The sequence below is a fragment of the Triticum aestivum genome, chromosome 5B (genome assembly GCF_018294505.1).
Source record: "Triticum aestivum cultivar Chinese Spring chromosome 5B, IWGSC CS RefSeq v2.1, whole genome shotgun sequence".
Classification (NCBI taxonomy): Eukaryota; Viridiplantae; Streptophyta; class Magnoliopsida; order Poales; family Poaceae; genus Triticum; species Triticum aestivum.
Genome location: NC_057807.1, coordinates 507,649,809 through 507,661,641, shown reverse-complemented (window position 1 = coordinate 507,661,641; position 11,833 = coordinate 507,649,809).

Below are 11,833 nucleotides of genomic sequence, written 5' to 3'. Positions count from 1 at the left end.
CAGCAAAGGTATTAGGGATGCCCAGTCCCGAAATGAATAAATGAATTTACTTTATGTTGTCAAATAATAAATTCCTTGGAAAGTGTTGGTATGGAGGGCACCCGTAGATACGGCTAGCCATGGAAAGTGAAAGTTATGGTGGAAAAAGGAATAAAATTTATTTTCTATTTGGGAACCACCTATGATGTATCTAGCATGAAAAGTGTTGGGATGCTTCAGGCCATTTTTGTTGGTAGGAAAAGTATGCCTCTCAAAAATAATTGTATCTCTCGGTTTAAGCTTTGAGCTCTGGCACCTCTACAAATCACTACTTCCCTCCATGAAGGGCATTTCTTTTACTTATGCAATTTTTATTTTGAATTTGAGTCTCCATCTTCTGTTATAAAGCACCAACTAAGGGGCACTATGATCGTATTTGAGCATTGGGTGTAGCTAATATTCGAGTGTGTTTCATGAATGGATGAATGATTGAGCATGATGGGCTAGGGATAACTTGCTTTAGTGTTGATATTTCGAAAGACATGGTTGCTTGTTGGTATGCTTGAGTATTAAAGTCTTCATGTCAAAACTAGACTATTGCTTTGAATCATATAAAAGTCCACATGTCCATGCTATAAAGAAAAGAATGTGATGAACATGTTAGGCAGCATTCCACATCAAAAAATTTGTTTTTATCATTTACCTACTCGAGGACGAGCAAAAATTAAGCTTGGGGATGCTGATACGTCTCCAACGTATCTATAATTTTTGATTGTTCCATGCTGATATATCATTCTTGGATGTTTTACAATCATTTTATAGTCATTTTATATCATTTTTTGGTACTAACCTATTGACATAGTGCCCAGTGCCAGTTGCTGCTTTCTACATGTTTTTTACATCGCAGGAAATCAATATTAAACGGAGTCCAAACGCAACGCAACTCCTGGAGGATTTTTTTGGGCCAAAAGAAAGCCAGTGGGCCAAGGAAGCACCTGAGGGGCTGCTCGAGGGGAGTAGCACCCATCAGGGTGCGCCAGGAGGCCCAGGCACGCCCAGGTGGGTGCTGCCCACCTCAGGTGCCCCCCGAACCGCCTCTTTGCTCTATAAATACCACAATATTATAGAAACCCTAGGGGAGTCGACGAAATATTGATCCAGCCGCCGCAGAGTCCAGAACCAACAGATCCAATCTAGACACCGTCATGGAGGGGTTCACCACTTCCATTGGTGCCTCTCCTATGATGCGTGAGTAGTTCTTTGTAGACCTACGGGTCCGTAGTTAGTAGCTAGATGGCTTCCTCTCTCTCTCTCTCTCTCTCTTGATTATCAATACGATGGTCTCTTGGAGATCCATATGATGTAAGTCTTTTGGCGGTGTGTTTGTTGGGATCCGAGGAACTTTGAGTTTATGATCAGATCTATGTTTTTATCCATGAAAGTTATTTGAGTCTTCTTTAATCTCTTATATGCATGATTGCTTATAGCCTCGTGTTTCTACTCCGATATTTGAGTTTTGTTTGGCCAACTTGATCTATTTATCTTGCAATGGGAAGAGGTGCTTTGTAGTGGGTTCGATCTTACGGTGCTTGATCCTAGTGACAGAAGGGGAACCGACACGTATGTATCGTTGCTACTAAGGATACCAAGATGAGATCTATATCTACCGCAATAGATAAACGGATCTCATCTACATCATGTCATCGTTCTTATTGCATTACTCTATTTTCTCATGAACTTAATACACTAGATGCATGCTGGATAGCGGTCGATGTGTGGAGTAATAGTAGTAGATGCAGGCAGGAGTCGGTCTACTAATCTTGGATGTGATGCCTATATAATGATCATTGCTTGGATATCGTCATGAGTATTTGAAGTTCTATCAATTGCCCAACATTAATTGGTGTCCCACCGTTTGCTATTTTTCTCGAGAGAAGCCACTAGTGAAACCTACGGCCCCCGGGTCTCTTTTCATCATATTTGCCTTTGCGATCTATTTTCCCTTGCATTTATTTTTAGATCTATTAAACAAAAAATACAAAAATACCTTGCTACAATTTATTTGTTCCGCGATCTATTTATCCTATCTACCACTTTTACCTCACGTTATTTGCCTATCTTGAGGCGCCGTACTCGGAAGGGATTGACAACCCCTTTAACACGTCGGGTTGCGAGTATTTGTTATTTGTGTGCAGGTGTTGTTTACGTGGTGTGAGGAGGTTCTTCTACTGGTTCGATAACCTTGGTCTCATCACTGAGGGAAATACCTACCGTCGCTATACTGCATCATCCCTCCCTCTTTGGGGAAATACCGACGTAGTTCTAGCAGACATCACCCGGGACGCCCCTCTGGGTGGCGTGGTTGACGGGGGCGGCGTTTCAGGGGTGGCCCTCAGCGGATCCTCCTGTTGCGCTCTCCTCCTATGAACCCGGAAAGATCAGCACTGAAAATACGCACTCCAACGCCCACCATCGAGAAATGAGTAACATACTTACGCTGGGGGCTGGAGTGGGGGCTGCATTGATGGCTGGTGTCAGGGCTGATCACGATCATCCCCGGTGCATGTAGAGTGCTTGTCGGGGGCTCGTCGCCCGCGAAGCCTTGGCTCTCTTTGCCACCCTCTGAGCTAGCGCCTCCGTGTCGCTTCGAAGACAAGATCAAGTTAAGATAAGATGGCCTAGATGAATGATCAAGAAATGGATGGGGAGGCAAGGTGCTTACTCATCTTCCTCTTCTGGCCTCCTCTTCCTCTTCGGGCTTAAGGACCCGAGGTCAAAACCAGCCACCGGGATGGTGTCCATAAAGGGAGGAGGAGGAGACGGGGTCCTTGGTCGCTTGGTCAAGGAGGAGGCGGCCACGTGCTTGGTCAAGGAGGAGGCAGCGGCCGCAGCTTCCCTCACAGCCTTCATGGCCACGCGCCTCATCTGGCGCATGGGTTGCGCCTGGGCCTCTTGCCGGGCCGGACTGGCTCACCGGAGCCGGCCCGCCGCAGGACGCGCCTCTTCTTTCGGGTCGACGGCTCGTCTGCGTCAGATCCCTCCTCAGCCGCCTCCTCGGCCGTCTCCTTCGCCGTTTCTTCGACAAGGGGAGCCCCGGCACCAGTGCCGCTGGGCCCCCCGGCAGACCCCGTCTACTCGGCAAACTTCTTCTCCTCTTCGGCCTCCTTGGCCTCGTCCTCCATGGTGCCAAGGCTGCAGGCCTCCTCGACAAGTGCTGCCTCCTCCGCCCTGGCAGCAATGTATGCCATCTCTTCTGCGGTGGTAGGGCAGATGAGTTGCGGTTCGGCACGGACGTACGTCTCCGATAGGTTGTCGAAGAACTTCTGCACCAGCTCTATTTTTGGCTCAACTAGGTTGAATCAAGGCCGTGCGCGTTGAACACCGGCATCATGGCGATGATGGCGGTCAGGCAAGAGTTATTGCTCAACGGGATCACCCCCACTGGCAACCTGAACGGATTGTCAACCTTGCCAGTCTTGGCGGCCTTGCCGGACTTCTCGGCCTTGCCGATCTCGTCAACCTTGAGCTGAAAAAGCCTCTGGTGGAGATGCACATGCTGTTGGGTTTCGTAGTAATTTCAAAAATTTTCCTACGCACACGCAAGATCATGTGATGCATAGCAACGAGGGGAGAGTGTTGTCTACGTACCCAACGCAGACCGACTGCGGAAGCGATGACACGACATAGAGGAAGTAGTCGTACGTCTTCACGATCCAACCGATCAAGCACCGAAACTACGGCACCTCCGAGTTCGAGCACACGTTCAGCTTGATGACGATCCCCGGACTCCGATCCAGCAAAGTGTCGGGGAAGAGTTCCGTCAGCATGACGGCGTGGTGATGATCTTGATGAACTACAGTAGCAGGGCTTCGCCTAAACTCCGCTACAGTATTATCGAGGAATATGGTGGCAGGGGGCACCGCACACGGCTAAGGAATAGATCACGTGGATCAACTTGTGTTAACTTGTGTCTTTGGGGTGCCTCTACCTCAGTATATAAAGGAGCCAAGGGGGGAGGGGGCGCCGGCCAAGAGAGAGAGGCGCAGGAGGAGTCCTACTCCTACCGGGAGTAGGACTCTCCCCCCCAATCCTATTCCAACTAGGATTCCCAAGGGGGAAAGAGGGAGAGGGGTGGCCGGCCACCTCTCCTAGTCCTAATAGGACTAGGGGAAGGGGGGGAGGCGCGCAGCCCCCTTGGGCTGCCCCTTTCTCCTTTCCACTAAGGCCCATGATGGCCCATATGGCTCCCGGGGGGTTCCGGTAACCTCCCGATAACCCGGTAAAATCCCGATTTCACCCGGAACACTTCCGATGTCCAAACATAGGCTTCCAATATATCAATCTTTATGTCTCGACCATTTCGAGACTCCTCGTCATGTCCGTGATCACATCCGGGACTCCGAACAACCTTCGGTACATCAAAATGCATAAACTCATAATATAACTGTCATCGTAACCTTAAGCGTGCGGACCCTACGGGTTCGAGAACAATGTAGACATGACCGAGACACATCTCTGGTCAATAACCAATAGCGGGACCTGGATGCCCATATTGGCTCCTACATATTCTACGAAGATCTTTATCGGTCAGACCGCATAACAACATACGTTGTTCCCTTTGTCATCGGTATGTTACTTGCCCGAGATTCGATCGTCGGTATCCAATACCTAGTTCAATCTCGTTACCGGCAAGTCTCTTTACTCGTTCCGTAATACATCATTTTCACAACTAACATATTAGTTGTAATGCTTGCAAGGCTTATGTGATGTGTATTACCGAGAGGGCCCAGAGATACCTCTCCGACAATCGGAGTGACAAATCCTAATCTCGAAATACGCCAACCCAACATCGACCATTGGAGACACCTGTAGTACTCCTTTATAATCACCCAGTTACGTTGTGACATTTGGTAGTACCCAAAGTGTTCCTCCGGTAAAGGGGAGTTGCATAATCTCATAGTCATAGGAACATGTATAAGTCATGAAGAAAGCAATAGCAACATACTAAACGATCGGGTGCTAAGCTAATGGAATGGGTCATGTCAATCAGATCATTCTGCTAATGATGTGACCTCGTTAATCAAATAACAACTCATTGTTCATGGTTAGGAAACATAACCATCTTTGATTAACGAGCTAGTCAAGTAGAGGCATACTAGTGACACTTTGTTTGTCTATGTATTCACACATGTATTATGTTTCCGGTAAATACAATTCTAGCATGAATAATAAAAATTTATCATGATTATAAGGAAATAAATAATAACTTTATTATTGCCTCTAGGGCATATTTCCTTCAGTCTCCCACTTGCACTAGAGTCAATAATCTAGTTCACATCGCCATGTGATTTAATAGCAATAGTTCACATCACCATGTGATCAACACCCATAGTTCACATAGATATGTGATCAACACCCAAAGGGTTTACTAGAGTCAGTAATCTAGTTCACATCGCTATGTGATTAACACCCAAAGAGTACTAAGGTGTGATCATGTTTTGCTTGTGAGATAATTTTAGTCAACGGGTCTGTCACATACAGATCTGTAAGTATTTTGCGAATTTCTATGTCAACAATGCTCTGCACGGAGCTATTCTAGCTAATTGCTCCCACTTTCAATATGTATCCAGATTGAGACTTAGAATCATCTGGATCAGTGTCAAAAACTTGCATCGACGTAACCCTTTACGACGAACCTTTTTGTCACGTCCATTAATCGAGAAACATATCCTTATTCCACTAAGGATAATTTTGACCGCTGTCCAGTGATCTACTCCTAGATCACTATTGTACTCCCTTGCCAAACTCAGTGGTAGGGCATAAAATAGATCTGGTATACAGCATGACATATTTTATAGAACCTAAGACTGAGGCATAGGGAATGACTTTCATTCTCTTTCTATCTTCTGTCGTGGTCAGGCTTTGAGTTTTACTCAACTTCACACCTTGTAACACAGGTAAGAAACCTTTTTCTTTGACTGTTCCATTTTGAACTACTTCAAAATCTTGTCAAGGTATGTACTCATTGAAAACTTATCAAGTGTCTTGATCTATCTCTATAGATCTTGATACTTAATATGTAAGCAGCTTCACCGAGGTCTTTCTTTGAAAAACTCCTTTCAAACACTCCTTTATGCTTTGCAGAATAATTCTACATTATTTCCGATCAACAATATGTCATTCACATATACTTATCAGAAATGTTGTAGTGCTCCCACTCACTTTCTTGTAAATACAGGCTTCACCGCAAGTCTGTATAAAACCATATGCTTTGATCAACTCATCAAAGCGTATATTCCAACTCCGAGATGCTTGCACCAGTCCACAGATGGATCGCTGGAGCTTGCATATTTTGTTAGCACCTTTAGGATTGACAAAACCTTCTGGTTGTATCATATACAACTCTTCTTTAATAAATCCATTAAGGAATGCAGTTTTGTTTATCCATTTGCCGGATTTCATAAAATGCGGCAATTGCTAACATGATTCCGACAGACTTAAGCATAGATACGAGTGAGAAACTCTCATCGTAGTCAACAACTTGAACTTGCCGAAAACCTTTTTGCGACAAGTCGAGCTTTGTAGACAGTAACATTACCATCAGCGTCAGTCTTCTTCTTAAAGATCCATTTATTCTCAATTGCTTGCCGATCATCGGGCAAGTCAACCAAAGTCCATACTTTGTTCTCATACATGGATCCCATCTCAGATTTCATGGCTTCAAGCCACTTTGCGGAATCTGGGCTCACCATCGCTTCTTCATAGTTCGTAGGTTCATCATGATCTAGTAGCATGACTTCCAGAAAAGGATTATCGTACCACTCTGGCGCGGATCTTACTCTGGTTGATCTACGAGGTTCAGTAGTATCTTGTTCTGAAGTTTTATGATCATCATCATTGGCTTCCTCACTAACTGGTGTAGGTGTCACAGAAACAGTTTTCTGTGATGAACTACTTTCCAGTAAGGGAGCAGGTACAGTTACCTCGTCAAGTTCTACTTTCCTCCCACTCACTTCTTTCGAGAGAAACTCCTTCTCTAGAAATGATCCATTCTTAGCAACGAATGTCTTGCCTTCGGATCTGTGATAGAAGGTGTACCCAACAGTTTCCTTTGGGTATCATATGAAGACATATTTCTCCGATTTGGGTTCGAGCTTATCAGGTTGAAGCTTTTTCACATAAGCATCGCAGCCCCAAACTTTAAGAAACGACAACTTTGGTTTCTTGCCAAACCACAGTTCATAAGGCGTCGTCTCAACGGATTTTGATGGTGCCCTATTTAACGTGAATGCAGCTGTCTTTAATGCATAACCCCAAAACGATAGTGGTAAATCGGTAAGAAACATCATAGGTTGCACCATATCCAATAAAGCACAATTATGACGTTCGGACACACCATTGTGGTGTTCCAGGTGGCATGAGTAGTGAAACTATTTCACATTGTTTTTTAACTGAAGGCCAAACTCGTAACTCAAATACTCTTCTCTATGATCAGATCGTAGAAACTTTATTTTCTTGTTACGATGATTTTTTTCACTTCACTCTGAAATTCTTTGAACTTTTCAAATGTTTCAGACTTGTGTTTCATTAAGTAGATATACTCATATCTGCTCAAATCATCTGTGAAGATCAGAAAATAATGATACTTGCCATGAGCATCAACACTCATTGGATTGCATACATCGGTATGTATTATTTCCAATAAGTCAGTAGCACGTTCCATTGTTCTGGAGAACGGAGTTTTAGACATCTTGCCCAAAAGGCACGGTTCGCAAGCATCAAATGATTCATAACCAAGTGATTCCGAAAATCCATCTTTATGGAGTATCTTCATGCGCTTTACACCGATATGACCCAAACGGCAGTGCCACAAATAAGTTGCACTATCATTATTAACTTTGCATCTTTTGGTTTCAATATTATGAATATGTGTATCACTACGATCGAGATCCAATGAACCATTTTTTCATTGGGTGTGTAACCATATAAGGTTTTATTCATGTAAACAGAACAACAGTTTATTCTCTTACTTAAATGAATAACCGTATTGCAATAAACATGATCAAATCATATTCATGCTCAACGCCAACACCAAATAACACTTATTTAGTTTCAACACTAATCCCGAAAGTATAGGGAGTGTGCGATGATGATCATATTAATCTTGGAACTACTTCCAACACTCATCGTCACTTCCCCTTCAACTAGTCTTTGTTTATTCTGCAACTCCCGTTTCGAGTTACTAATCTTAGCAACTGAACTAGTACCTAATACTAAGGGGTTTGCTATAAACACTAGTAAAGTACACATCAATAACATGTATATCAAATATACTTATGTTCACTTTGCCATCCTTCTTATCCGCCAATCACTTGGGGTAGTTCCGCTTCCAGTGACCAATCCCTTTGTAGTAGAAGCACTTAGTCTCAGGCTTAGGACCAGACTTGGGCTTCTTCACTTGAGCAGCAACTCGCTTGTCGTTCTTCTTGAAGTTTCCCTTCTTCCCTTTGCCCTTTTCTTGAAACTAGTGGTCTTGTCTACCATCAACACTTGATGTTTTTCTTGATTTCTACCTTCGTCGATTTTAGCATCACGAAGAGCTCGGGAATTGTTTACGTCATCCCTTGCATTATAGTTCATCACGAAGTTCTACTAACTTGGTGGTGGTGACTAGAGAATTCTGTCAATCACTATCTTATCTGGAAGATTATCTCCCACTTGATTCAAGCGATTGAAGTACCCAGACAATCTAAGTACATGCTCACTAGTTGAGCGATTCTCCTCCATCTTTTAGCTATAGAACTTGTTGGAGACTTCATATCTCTCAACTCGGGTATTTGCTTGAAATATTAACTTCAACTCCAGGAACATCTCATATGGTCCATGACGTTCAAAACGTCTTTGAAGTCCCGATTCTAAGCCGTTTAAGCATGGTGCACTAAACTATCAAGTAGTCATCATATTGAGCCAGCCAAACGTTCATAACGTCTGCATCTGCTCCTGCAATAGGTCTGTCACCTAGCGGTGCATCAAGGACATAATTCTTCTGTGCAGCAATGAGGATAAACCTCAGATCACGGATCCAATCCGCATCATTGCTACTAACATATTTCAACACAATCTTTCTCTAGGAACATATCAAAATAAACACAGGGAAGCAACAACGCGAGCTATTGATCTACAACATAATTTGCAAAATACTATCAGGACTAAGTTCATGATAAATTAAAGTTCAATTAATCATATTACTTAAAGAACTCCCACTTAGATAGACATCCCTCTAATCCTCTAAGTGATTACGTGATCCAAATCAACTAAACCATGTCCGATCATCACGTGAGATGGAGTAGTTTCATCGGTGAACATCATTATGTTGATCATATCTACTATATGATTCACGCTCGACCTTTCGGTCTCCGTGTTCCGAGGCCATATCTGCATATGCTAGGCTCGTCAAGTTTAACCTGAGTATTCTGCGTGTGCAAAACTGGCTTGCACCCGTTGTAGATGGACGTAGAGCTTATCACACCCGATCATCACGTGGTGTCTGGGCACGACGAACTTTGGCAACGGTGCATACTCAGGGAGAACACTTCTTGATAATTTAGTGAGAGATCATCTTATAATGCTACCGTCAATCAAAGCAAGATAAGATGCATAAAAAGATAAACATCACATGCAATCAATATAAGTGATATGATATGGTCATCATCATCTTGTGCTTGTGATCTCCATCTCCGAAGCACCGTCATGATCACCATCGTCACCGGCGCGACACCTTGATCTCCATCGTAGCATCGTTGTCGTCTCGCCAATCTTATGCTTCCACGACTATCACTACCGTTTAGTAATAAAGTAAAGCATTACATCGCGATTGCATTGCATACAATAAAGCGACAACCATATGGCTCCTGCCAGTTGCCGATAACTCGGTTAAAAAACATGATCATCTCATACAATAAAATTCAGCATCATGCCTTGACCATATCACATCACAACATGCCCTGCAAAAACAAGTTAGACGTCCTCTACTTTGTTGTTGCATGTTTTACGTGGCTGCTACGGGCTTAAGTAAGAACCAATCTCACCTACGCATCAAAACCACAACGATAGTTTGTCAAATAGACTCCGTTTTAACCTTCGCAAGGACCGGGCGTAGCCATACTTGGTTCAACTAAAGTTGGAGAGGCAGTCGCCCGCAAGCCATCTCTGTGCAAAGCACGTCGAGGGAACCGGTCTCGCGTAAGCGTACGCGTAAGGTTGGTCCGAGTCGTCTCGTCCAACAATACCGCCGAACCAAAGTATGACATGCTGGTAGGCAGTATGACTTGTACCGTCCACAACTCACTTGTGTTCTACTCGTGCATATAACATCAACATAAATAACCTGGTTCTGATACCACTATTGGGTTTCGTAGTAATTTCAAAAATTTTCCTACGCACACGCAAGATCATGTGATGCATAGCAACGAGGGGAGAGTGTTGTCTACGTACCCAACGCAGACCGACTGCGGAAGCGATGACACGACGTAGAGGAAGTAGTCGTACGTCTTCACGATCCAACCGATCAAGCACCGAAACTACGGCACCTCCGAGTTCGAGCACACGTTCAGCTCAATGACGATCCCCGGACTCCGATCCAGCAAAGTGTCGGGGAAGAGTTCCGTCAGCACGACGGCGTGGTGACGATCTTGATGAACTACAGTAGCAGGGCTTCGCCTAAACTCCGCTATAGTATTATCGAGGAATATGGTGGCAGGGGGCACCGCACACGGCTAAGGAATAGATCACGTGGATCAACTTGTGTTAACTTGTGTCTTTGGGGTGCCTCTACCTCAGTATATAAAGGAGCCAAGGGGGGAGGGGGCGCCGGCCAAGAGAGAGAGGCGCAGGAGGAGTCCTACTCCTACCGGGAGTAGGACTCTCCCCCCCAATCCTATTCCAACTAGGATTCCCAAGGGGGAAAGAGGGAGAGGGGTGGCCGGCCACCTCTCCTAGTCCTAATAGGACTAGGGGAAGGGGGGAGGCGCGCAGCCCCCTTGGGCTGCCCCTTTCTCCTTTCCACCAAGGCCCATGATGGCCCATATGGCTCCCGGGGGGTTCCGGTAACCTCCCGGTAACCCGGTAAAATCCCGATTTCACCCGGAACACTTCCGATGTCCAAACATAGGCTTCCAATATATCAATCTTTATGTCTCGACCATTTCGAGACTCCTCGTCATGTCCGTGATCACATCCGGGACTCCGAACAACCTTCGGTACATCAAAATGCATAAACTCATAATATAACTGTCATCGTAACCTTAAGCGTGCGGACCCTACGGGTTCGAGAACAATGTAGACATGACCAGACACATCTCTGGTCAATAACCAATAGCGGGACCTGGATGCCCATATTGGCTCCTACATATTCTACGAAGATCTTTATCGGTCAGACCGCATAACAACATACGTTGTTCCCTTTGTCATCGGTATGTTACTTGCCCGAGATTCGATCGTCGGTATCCAATACCTAGTTCAATCTCGTTACCGGCAAGTCTCTTTACTCGTTCCGTAATACATCATTTTCACAACTAACATATTAGTTGTAATGCTTGCAAGGCTTATGTGATGTGTATTACCGAGAGGGCCCAGAGATACCTCTTCGACAATCGGAGTGACAAATCCTAATCTCGAAATACGCCAACCCAACATCGACCATTGGAGACACCTGTAGTACTCCTTTATAATCACCCAGTTACGTTGTGACGTTTGGTAGTACCCAAAGTGTTCCTCCGGTAAACGGGAGTTGCATAATCTCATAGTCATAGGAACATGTATAAGTCATGAAGAAAGCAATAGCAACATACTAAAC